At 40.8% G+C, this 12,415-nt stretch overlaps 1 long non-coding RNA gene across 1 annotated transcript; it reads right to left on the reverse strand.

The window, feature by feature from the left end:
* Positions 1–1,451: 1,451 nt before the first annotated feature.
* LOC143855538 (uncharacterized) lies at positions 1,452–11,519 on the reverse strand. The gene is made up of 3 exons (XR_013237905.1): positions 10,195–11,519; positions 2,000–2,806; positions 1,452–1,888 (listed from the first exon to the last, which is right to left on the reverse strand). It is a non-coding gene; the product is annotated as an uncharacterized LOC143855538 (long non-coding RNA).
* Positions 11,520–12,415: the final 896 nt, after the last annotated feature.

The following is a 12,415-nucleotide window of genomic DNA, read 5'->3' on the forward strand; positions in this document are numbered from 1 at the left end:
GAAGTGGGTTCTGAGTAACGTTTGGTTTCTCCACTGCAAGTTCGTCCTTGCCAATCATATTCTGAATTGCATGTTTTAAGGCCAAACAATTTTTAGTCAGGTGTCCCGGACCTCTGTGATATTCACATTGTTGATCCATCCTCCAGAATGCTGGTAAGGAATTAGGTGAACGTTTAATATCCGGGAGTCAGATCTTCCTATCTTTTATAAGCCTCTTGAGTATCATCGGTATAGGATACGGAAGGGGATCAAACTTTCTATCAAAGGTTCTCTTCCTTGGTGTCCTTGCAACTTCTGTAACAACTCTGGCCACAGGCCTGGTGTAACTGACAGCGTGAACCTCCTTGGGCTGGATTACAGGCCTTTTACCCTCACGAATTTCAAAAGAAACTTTTGCTCTCAAACCTTTTGCTATGGCATCCTCTGTCTGAACTAGCTTTATTTGATCTGCTTCAGACATCCTCTGGCTCAGCTGAGCAGACTTATGTCTTCAACACCTGATAAAGTAGGTAAAGGTCTCCTGAGGACCTTGCTTCAGCTGTTATAGGTCTCTCTTCGTGACCTCAATACCTTCCTCCATCGAGAACTGCTCTATCAATTTATCAGAAATGTTCTCCATGGTTCTCACCTCTTCCGGTTTCAGCCTTAAGAACCACTTCTTTGCAATTCCTTCCAGAGAGATTGGAAACAACTGGGCCATCTTTTCGCGGTTCAGACCAGACTGATGTGAGAGAATGATAAACCACCTCATGTGATTTTGCGGACATCCGGTTCCATCATACTTATCATAATCAGGAGCTTTAAAGTTTGACAGCAAAGTGACTGTTGAAGACAGCATTAATTCAGACACGTCGAACTTCTTAGGCTAATTTACCAAACCTGTTCTATTTCTTGACCTAATTTAACAAACTTCTCAAACATTTCCTTTTCAAATTTCTCATACATTTCTTTTTCTTTATTCGCCCTTGTAGCACAATACTCTGCAGCATATTGTTCATCATCTAGATCAACCTCGAAAGGCGAGATAGCAAGCCTATTCAACTCCGGAGATGTAACATGAGGAGGTGGAAGTATGGGACCTCTAGATGCAGAAGCCTTATCACTTATCTGAGTTTTCATGTCGGCCATCTCCTCCTTCATTCCTGCCATGTCTCGAGTGAGGTTTTTCATCACTTCTTGCATGTTCAAGAAAAGGTCAATTGGGTCAGCCATTTGGTTTACTTCAAAAGAACCTGATGACTCTGGTGAAGATGGTAAAGGTATTGTTGATGACACAGGGGAATCAAAGTGACGAACAAGTGTAGACACTGAGGTAGGTCTAGACCAAGTGGGCTTAACTTGGGGGTCCTTTTTCAGAGCGATGGTTGTTATCTTTGAGAATCCTGATTGTAAGTTAGCAAACTAGATTAAATGATTGACAAATGAAATAAGGTAGTTTCCACCAATAGAGGAAAAAGAAAACAAACACACTTTGTATTGATTATATCCACAGGTTACAACGTCAGCAATTGACTACATGGAGAATGATAAAACTTTGTATCACTGACTGTCTATAACATGTATCAAGTAAAAACTCCTTTCTTTATATTTTCAATGATAATGAGACTGGGAGTACAATCTTTGACTCTGATTATGTTCAGGTAAAAACAAATGAAAAATAACAAAAATGAAAATATCATGCTGAAGATCCTCAAGGTTCAGCAATCCAAGCTCTTTTGCCCACGAATTTTCCCGGTAATTCCCCACATCAGACCTTAGATGTTAAGGCAAATCTCTTCTCCACAACCTTATTTCTCCAAGCAGCTACAATGGTCTTGATGAGATCAGGAGACAGTTTTTCACAAGGAGGAGGTGTTACAATTCCGGGAGGACATGGATATCCCGTGATCTGATGAAACAAACGGGTTAGTGCATAAAAGGTTGACTTTTCTAAACCCATGAGATAAACAAATGGATACGGGTAAGTGCTAATGATAACTTGTAAGCAAGGATGACTCACACAACGAAACTGATTTTTCTCCATGTGTTGCAACCAATTTCGCCACTCATCAATGGATTGCGGTTGGTTGGCTATTGGTTGCCAGGACGGAAAATCCTTCAAGGTATATTTGTCGTGCCTTTGTGGGCGGAGGACAGTGAGTTTTTCACAAAGCCACACGTATAATAGTTACACACCCAAAGAAATTATCATGAACCTCCTGACGAGCAATAAGGTCCAGTCCGGAGAAAGTTTCTGCTAGTATGGTAGGAACATGATTACTTCCTTCATTGATTTGATCCACCACAGCTAACAAAGCCAAAGGAGCATTATAAGAATCTCCACGAATGACATAACGTGCGAAGACACAAAAAATCAAAGCATTACGCCGACAACTCTGAAAACGGGAGTCAGTAGGGTCGACGTTTTTAGAAAAAAGCTTAACAAGGTCCTGAACTCGCACGCCTGTGTTTGTAAAATATGACAAAGCATCAACCGTGGTATTTTTAAACAATTTGCAGAAAAGAGAATGAGGGTCATCTGGACTCAGAGATTGTACCCAGAGTCCTTCCAATGGGAGCTCTAATAAGACGCACCAATCCTCAAAGATAGGACAAAGTTCAAAGGGACCAAATCTAAAGACATGAAGAGTAGGATCCCAAAGATTGGCAGCTGCTTGGAGAAATTTTTAGTTTATTCCGAGTATGCTCAAATGATTGAATGTACTAATAAACTTCTCAGCCATACTCCTCTCTGAATGCTCACGTGAAAGAGTTTTAATAGTCACCTTTATCCAACTCCTCAACACATTGTTTGCCATGATCAAACCTAACACCCAGACAAGACAAAATCATGAGAGAATGGAGATATCCATAAACAAATGATAAGGATAAGATTGATGATCAATTATAAGGGGAGGATACAATCGGCGACACCAAATTTTTCATCAATAATCAAAATGATCAGGAGATCAGAAAATAGACCACAACCATAGAATGACAGAAGTAGGTCATAAACTGGATCTAAATCTGGTGACAAATAACAACAACTATACGGTCAAGGAGATCAAAGTGATAAACCATGCCCATAGGGACAGCGAACAAGCTATCGGCCAGATCTCAAGAAGAAACAGGTATACAGACAAGCTTATACCCTAATGAATAATACATACACAAATTGAATCTATGACACAACAAAAGAATAAGTATTCTATCAAAGGGTAACAAATAGATTGTGACCACGAAAGCAACATATACAGGCCAATAATCTAATAATGAAAGTAATCTGATGAACGATCCACAAAATGGATAGATAAGAATAAACAAAAGGATCATGATAAAACAAACTCATGGTTTATCCTTTACTGAGTAAAATTTGATAGCATAACGGCTATATAAGATAGTCAAGGTAAGGTAAACTCATGGTTTAACTAACTCTAAAGAATAGCGGTCATGCTCAAAATATTTTGGATAAAATCCGGCAGCATGAAAATGCTAGTGCTACAAAAGGGTAGTGGCAAGATAAACTCATGGTTTACCTAACTCTAAGGAACGGCGGTCATGCTCAAAATGTTCTAGATAAAATCCGGCAGCATAACGGCTATACAAGGGATCCCCACAGCTCAACCAAAGAGTGTATGAATGAAAAAATAGTAGTGCAAGACTCTTAGTAAGAATACTAATACTCAACTGACAGTGACAAGGTAAGTTCTTAATCAATAAATGAAGTGTAGTCACCGGAGAAAGATAATCAAATAACGGACTGGCCATAGATGAGAAAATATGACAACAGGTCAGTTCCAATGACTGAAAGATCGAAGGATAGATTATGACCATGGTAATGGCAAATAAAAGCCACAAACCAGATCTATATCTGAATAAAGAATGGATATAACTGATTGAATTGACTAAAGAACCCTAACTAAGAGGAAAGCCCTAATCTAAAAATCAATATATATATATAGATATATATATATATATACATATACATATATCCTAACCAGAGGCACCAGCCCTAATTCTAATCTAGCGGAGTCAAGGAAGTCTCGACTCAAGACAGACTTGTGAGTGTACTAGGACCGTGTTGTAGCCATATAAAATAAGCTACCCTAGTCTACAAGTGGGACAAAGCTCCTAACTCTACGCTTCACATGTGTATGCAACACATGTTCATCCCTATATGGATACAATATATACATATATAAACACGGGTACTTTCTAGTTGGGTTTCACTAAGTCAACAAATATATTTATATATATAATATATATGAAATAAAGTAGGGCTCCGGACTCAACTTATCGGGCACTATGCATATGATCCATACTTTAGATGTATAGCACAAGTACACCTAGTGTTATACATAGTATACTTCATTACTCATCGGCTGCTGTAAACACAAGTACACCTAGTGTTTACGGATGCAGCACCGGCGCGTAGCTTGGAAACAGATACAACAGCACAAGCATGGTAATGACATCCCATCTGGTATGCATTGAATCTATCCCGTGGAACCAATGATAATGAAAAACAATGAAAGAAATAAAGAATATGATAATGTATGATGTGCAGTGTGTGAATCCCTCGTTTTAATTACGGACCTATCTGGTGCCCCGGATTCTAACAATAGAGCTCCCATTTAAAATAATTTTCACCCAAATTTCTCCAAAGTCAGTAAAAATGGCATTTTAATAGAGTTAGGCAATGTTTCAAGAATATCCTCAGCAGAGTCGCTAGCCTGTGGACCCCGATCCTAAGAGACAGGTAGGGGACGACCCCCAGCGGCCTCTGGATCATCCACGTGTGAAGGAGAGCTCTACCAAGGAACTCTCGAAATGGTTGCTACCCTCATAGCATAGCACGAGTGGTGATAAATGAGATACCTCTTGATCTGGAGCCAAGGCTCGAAACCAAGACGTACCTAAAACAAACTCAGAGTCGCTATCCATGGATAGGCCATGGAACCCCAAAAATAAATATGCTCTGTATACCATGGATAACCAGAAATATATATGAGCTCGTGCCTGATTATGAATGGAGAAGGTCCTAAGAGCACCCCTAATTCGTCCGAGTGCAAGCACTTGGTCTCTTATGCCATTTATTATTAACCTTCAAGAGTTTTGGGTGAAAATCATGTAAAATAGGAACAAATATCCCCGAGTGGACGTCTACCTAAACATGCATGACCCGGGGATAAAAAGCACATACAAAATAAATAAAAGAAGTGTCACCTAAGCATTGCTAGGTTATGAGTGACCTGCGTAATGGTTGTCTAAGTTCTGGTGGACAAGCACATGCATACTACAGCTAAAGGTATAAGGTCTGTACAGGAAAGTAAGAAAACACAACAGAACATATAATACAACTCGACATCACATATGATACAACAAGACAAATCTTAAACTCTAAACGTACTCCTCGACTCTTGGATGGTCTGATGTTCACGCAAGCACCTGACGTATCCCCGCCTCCACGAGAATCAGAGTCACGTAGTTCTTCGCCCCTATTCTAAACTATGATGCCTAAGACATTTAGACCTCTATCCTAGACTCGACCTAAAAGACCAGACTAGTTATTAAAACTTCTTGTGCGATTATTTAAATTTTAGTGGATTGTAAATTTTAGGACACCCTATATGCCCTAACTAAATGCAGGTTAGCCCTAAGCTAATGCAGGTGGTTCCTATAACCTATGTGTAACTAGGCTGTGTGTCCTAATGAAAACAATGGGATCACTAACGCATCCTAGACCTAGTCATCAGTCGGCGATGTGAATCGCCAACTGACCGGACGGAGGCATAACAAACTCTTAACTCTAACACAAACAAAACACACAACACACAAAGACAAACTCCTAACTCTAAAACTCTCTACCTAGGACAAACTCCTAACTCTAGAGGAAGACCTTTTTGAAAACATGGTTTTAAAGTTGTATAAATGATTTTTAAAAAATTTACAAAGTCTATTTACAAAGTTTGGCTGGACTTGAGATAAAGATCCCAAGCTTCACTACGTACCTCGTGGAAGAGGATCAAGCCAATATAGTTCGGAATCGAACTCTCCTAACTACCACTAAAACTTAACACTCTAAATGATTTAAGGCTTTTGATGTTTTCAAATGTTTTTTATGTTTTAAATTTCTGGTGTTTTTGAGTTTTCAAATATTCCAATATTTTTTGGATTTTAAAGTTTTTCCAATATTTTTGGATTTTTAAAATGCTTTAAATGTTTTTTGGATTTTTAAATATTTTCACCCTTTTAGTCAAAGACCTATGGAAATATACAAAGCAACACCCGAGGGCTAAATCCTAGGGCTAACAGGGGAAACCCCTAAACCAGTAAGCTAGTATCCCAAGAACACTGAAAAATGATCTAAGATCCCAAGCAAGCAAAGCTCTAATAAGACTGAGATGGTCTCTAACTAAGGAGAGCAGCAACAACTCTAAAGAAGAAACTCCTAACTAATAACACTAAAGAAGGGGGGTAAATGAGTCAGAGACTCTCTAATAGCACTACTAAAATATGAGGGCAAATAAGTCAAAGAATGACTCCTATATGGCAAGAACAACCAAAGTAAATGAGACAAGGCATGTCTCCTATAAAGGGGAAGCAACTACCACTAATGAGACAGTGTATGTCTCATAAGAAAGGCTCCAACTAACCTTATCATCGCCCTTGCAACGATTAAATACGGTTATAAGCTGGGGTACAACTTAGGGAGGGACTCTATAAATGAGGAAAGGCATACCTCTTATGGGTACACTATCTATCAAAATCAAGGTAACCTCCCTGAGCGTAGGCTCTAAATAACAAGGCTTGTCTCCAAATGAGAACTGCCTTAATGAGATAGAGTGTGTCTCCTAGTGTAACTCGCTAATGAGACCACAATGGTCTCCTAAATAGGGGCTCTAGATAACTCTTTTATTGCCCTAGCAATGAGAAGGGCTCTAATTTCTACAGGTGTCTAAAAGACTAAGAAAGTTCACTAAAAAGAAAGAGGAGAGCGGGGAGCGCTACGATGACCGAGCAAGTCCCCTAAAGATGGGCTTGGGCTAACGCCTTCATCGCCCGTTCTATGATAATCCTTAGAAGGCATGAGTAAATCAAATCTTAATATTACTCCTAAACATCAATAAAGATTCCCAGCTTATAAATAAGCTTTAAGGCTAGAAACGGAGTCCAATCATTAACCTAAAGCCACAGGAGCAAAGAAGGAAGAAAAATAATAAGGAAAGGAAAGAATAGTGTGGGACCTAGCCCGCGAGGGAGGGTGGGGCGCGAGCCGCCGCGCTCTCTCTCTTGGTCTCTCGTACCCACGCGATTGGCGTGTGCATTTTAATGTTGATTTGAATTAATCTTTCCTGTGAACTTGGGATCACTAAGGCAATCCGAATTCCACACGAAAGAGACTGACAGAGTCGCCACCTAGATGTGGGATCTAGGACCCGTAATTAACCAGAAATCTAGACTCGCTACCTGGTTACGAGAATGGAAGGTATGGGGAGTTATCCGCCACATGCACCATTCCTGCCCGATAATCGGTCTTCGATTCCAAAAGCTAATTCTTTTAAATTTATTTTAAATGGCTCATTCAACTCTATGTTAATGTGCGAACTAAGTGACATGCATCCTATGATCTAATTTTAATGTGAATCCTAGATGTGTATCTTGATTTATTAATTTGTCTGGATTCATTCTAAGTGAAAGTTCTCCTAGAATTCTAATTTCATGGAAAATCCTAAGTGATTTGATTAAGCATTTACAAGAAAATTAATATACAAAACACCACAATTTGTTTGTGGTGCCGACTCGCGGGTGGTATGCCATCAGACATCCAAGCTGCCTACGTACCCAAGCCTTACTGGGATCAGAGTCGACGTAGTTCGGTGCACCTAAGCTAAGTTACATATGCCTAACTCAACTAAGACACCGACCTAGACGGGATTGACTGTTTCAACAGTTTTAGGAGAAGTTATTTAATTCAAGTTGAGGATTTTATTATCTTAGGATTTCATCTAAGACGCTATATGATTCTCATCTAAATGCAAATGGTCCCTTAGACTAATGCAGGTTTGCCTTACATCCTAGTTTACTAGGCTTGTCCTAGGGAAAGATTGGGTGACTAGTGTAACTAGACCTATGGCACGGTTGCTATACATAGCAAGCGTCCGTGATGAGGCTGGACTCCTAACTCTAGGACTCTCTAAAACTTAGGACACGACACGACACCGGTGTTCCTAAATTGGGCTCTAAGGGTCCTTACGACGGAAACCGTGATCCAACGGTTCCGAAAGACACAAGACAAATCGATTTAAATTCTCGAGGTTAGTGAAAAAAAAAATGGAAGAGATGATGAAATAGTGTGAGGGAATGAGAAAGATAGAGAAAGGTGCGACTGAACTTGGGAGTGCCAAATTGCCTACGTACCCCGCGATGGGGATCAAGCCACACGTAGTTCCGCTGGGGAGGTTGCTTGGATTTTGGAAAACAGGATTGGTATTTGGATCAGGAATCGGGTTTGTATTTGAGCATTGGACTTGAGATTCAGAAACATTGATTTAGCAATGGGATTTTGGAATTGGGAATTTGTATCAAAGAATTGAGCATATAGGAATCATCAAGGGTTTGAATTTTGGGAATTCAAAATGGGCGGGCTTATGAGATTCGGTCAAATGGATTCAGACATGCGACTCAGATTGTGTTGGGATATGACTTGGTTAGGCAAAAGGGAGGAAGTTCTATTAGGTGTAAAAGGGCATTAGTAGAATAGGGGAATGACTCGGTTGTGACATGGAAGGCCGCAACTTGGTCGAATGCGACTCGGTTGCATTGGGATGGGTTGATTAAGGAATTGGATTGAGTCAACTAAGGGGAGAGTCCAATCGGTTAAAGAGGTTGAGCATACTCGACTAGAGAGTTGGGTCAACTCGACTAGGGAGGTTGGCTAGAGTTGACTCAGTTGAGCTGGGTTGGGATCCCACTTGGATGGATTGTATTGGGGCGATTTGACTTAAGCTGCAGGTGGCCTGGCTGGGTTAGATTTAATGTAACCAGATTTATGGATAAATGGTGTGCCTCAGTGAGTGGACAAAGGTATGGCTTGGGTTGATGTGACTCGGTTGAGTTGTGCTAGGGTCAGGTTAGGTGGGGTTAATGGTTGAGTTGGATTGGATTGGGTTAATGGTCAAGGTCAAGTGCGGGTTGACTTGGCTTAGACTGGATTGGAACTGGTTGAGCGTGGATTGGGGTGCGGCTTGAGGTTTGGGTGGTTGGAGTATCTTAGGAACCAATAGGGCAAAGTGGCTCTAAAGGGGAATGAATTAATTGGGCCGAATGGGCCCGATGGCCGGGTTAACTGGGTTGGCCGGGTCTATTGTAGGGGTGTATGAAGGTACTGTTGGGTGGATGAATGAAAGGCATGTGGTGTATGATGTGTGGCTATGGTTATAGGGTTTAAGGCTTATGGGTATGGGTTTAGGTGTGGTTAATGGTTAGGTTGGATTGGGTTAATGGTTAGGGTCAAGTGAGTCGGGTCTAAGTTAGGAGCAAACCCGAGACTAGCCATGGTCTAACTAGGAGGAAGCAGGGTACAAACCAGGGTGCGGACCAGGGTGCACCAGGGTGCGAACCAGCAGGGAACCAGGGTGCGAACCAGCAGGGGAACCAGGGTGCAACCAGCAGGGAACCTGGGTGCAACCAGCAGCGAACCTGGGTGCAACCAGGGTCTAACCAGAGTGCGAACCAGCAGGGAACCAGGGTGCGAACCAGCAGGGGAACCAGGGTGCAACCAGCAGGGAAACCAGGGTGCAACCAGCAGGGAACCTGGGTGCAACCCGCAGCGAACCTGGGTGTGAACCAGTATCGAACCTGGGTGCAACCAGCAACGAACCTGGGTGCAACCAGGGTCTAACCAGAGTGCAAACCAGCAGGGAACCAGGGTGCGAACCAGTATCGAACCTGGGTGCAACCAGCAACGAACCTGGGTGCAACCAGGGTCTAACCAGAGGCTAACCAGGGGGAACCAGGGTGTGAACCATTAGGGAAAAATAAAAATGAAGATAAGATGGGTTAAGAGAAGAGGGAAACATGTATAACTTCAAAGTCTACCATCAAGAAGAATGAGTAAAGATTGATCCTAGATGCTTCCTAACATGGTTTTTCTTTTAAAGTAAAAGATATGCATGAAAACAGACCCTACATAGAATTAAAATAAATGCCTACCTCTTTGAAAACCCACTTTGTGTTTGATTTTTCTTTGATGTTAATTCCTTGAAGATGATTCCTTGCTTGATAATGACTGCTTTTGATATATATCACCCAACGTATCACCCGATCCGGCAAGGATGGCCGAACCCTTGAAGAGATGAGGGAGAGGGATGAATTTTCTAAGAGAGGGATTCTTTTTCTTCTTCTCTCTTGGATGGTGGGATGAGAGGGTATTTATAGGAGAATGGGATAGGAGGTTAGGTGAGGTTAGGTGAGGTTAGGTAAGGTTAGGTGAGGTTAGGTAAGGTTAGGTGAGGTTAGGTGAGGTTAGGTGAGGTTTGGGTGGTTAGGATGAGAGGAGAGGTTAGGTGAGGTTAGGTGAGGTTTGGATGGTTAGGATGAGAGGAGAGGTTAGGTGGTTTTGGATGGTGAGACCCAGGTCAAGATCTGTCATTGATCTAACGATTTACGGAAATCGGGTCTCGGAATGGAATCAGGGTCCGGGCTATGAAGTGACCCTAGCTTATTTTGTCCCGATTGATGATCCGTAAAGTCAGATCAAGATATTAATGACCTAAAACATATAAATCAATGATAGAGGGGGTTCTCACATGGATTTAACACACTAAATTCACTAATCAGGGTATTTTTCAATTTTTCGGATCTAATCATCTCACCAGGTACATCTCTTTATCATTTTGTTTTTTTTCAAAAAATTTGAGGATGGATCAATATATTAGGTTATTGTTGGTTAAAGTAAAGCAAAATGTGGGTGTCTACAGATGCCCCTCTTTGGTAGAGACGACGTAGTCATCGAATACCAAAGTCAAAATGACAGAACCATTTTGCGTAGCTTTAATCGACAAAGGACCCCCTAAACACAATGCAACCTAATATAATGCAAGACCTTAGATGAAATCCTAGAATTGGAATGCAATAAAACAAACCCGCTGCGGTGCCGCTGGCAACGAGAGAAATGGGATACCATTTTCAAATGGATTTTCGGAGGGAAAGGAATATCGCTTTTGAACAGCTTCAGAGGAAATGAGACGTCATTTTCAAATGGTCTCAGAGAATAATGGATGACTTTTGAAAGATTCTTAATGAAAATGCAGCATCATTTTTGAATGGGCTTGGGCAAGATAAAATACCGTATTTATACGGATTCCAAGGAAATGAGACATCATAGTTGTATGATGTTCAAAGGGTATAAGAGACCATAGTTGTATGGATTCGAAGAGAATGAAATACCGTATTTGTACGGATTCCAAGGAAATGAGACATCATAGTTGTATGATGTTCAAAGGGGATAAGAGACCATAGTTGTATGAACTCGAAGAGAATGAAATACCGTATTTGTACGGATTCCAAGGAAATGAGACATCATAGTTGTATGATGTTCAAAGGGGATAAGAGATCATAGTCGTATGGACTCGGAGAGTGAAATACCGTATTTGTACGGACTCCAAGGAAGCGAGATATCATATTTGTGTGATGTTCAGAGAGAAAATATCTTTTTCCAAATGGATTCAGAGAGATATGATGATTTGAGCTTTGAGAGAAATCGAAATTTCCAATTAACAACTTTAGAAGCAAAGGATTTAATAACACTATGCAGCGAAAGAACTTCAGGGCTTAAATATGGGATGCCACTTCATTAGCAATCTGCCTCAGTTTGAGGCATTCTAACCTTCTTCTATTCGTTGACCAGAGATTATTCTTTCAAAGATCTTCGTCATTCGTGACAGCGTCACCTTTTTCCAAGTTCCTCAGAACCTGTTAATGAACCTGCCTTCAGAGTGATTGCACCCTACAACAATTCTAAAAATAAATTTTTTTTTTTTAAATAGAACTACAGACACTTGTAATAAAAACACAAAATAAGAAAGATTACTCCAGTAATCTCGTGATGCTTCTGACTTATCAGTATTTTCTTTTGGGTTAGACTAGCCTCTTTTAAAGAACGTTTCTCCATTGATAAACATCTTCACTTATTTTTAATACAGTGATACCTCATATATCTTTCTATCAACTTTCAGATTGCTTCAAAATTAATGCCCCTAGTTTCGAGAATCATTGTGTATTAGCTTCGCCTGACCTACCGCGAGTTCAGAGACCGATGTAATTCTTTTGGCGTGAATCCAATCTTACCACGACCAAGTCTTCCTTTTTTGGATTTTCAACTTGGTGGACCGCTCGGCCTTAACTTTTGCCTGAATCGCCTTTTCAGGTTTTC

This window comes from Tasmannia lanceolata, unplaced genomic scaffold, assembly GCF_043159265.1.
Source record: "Tasmannia lanceolata isolate RefF3 unplaced genomic scaffold, GAP_Taslan_0.1 ptg000021l, whole genome shotgun sequence".
Lineage (NCBI taxonomy): Eukaryota > Viridiplantae > Streptophyta > Magnoliopsida > Canellales > Winteraceae > Tasmannia > Tasmannia lanceolata.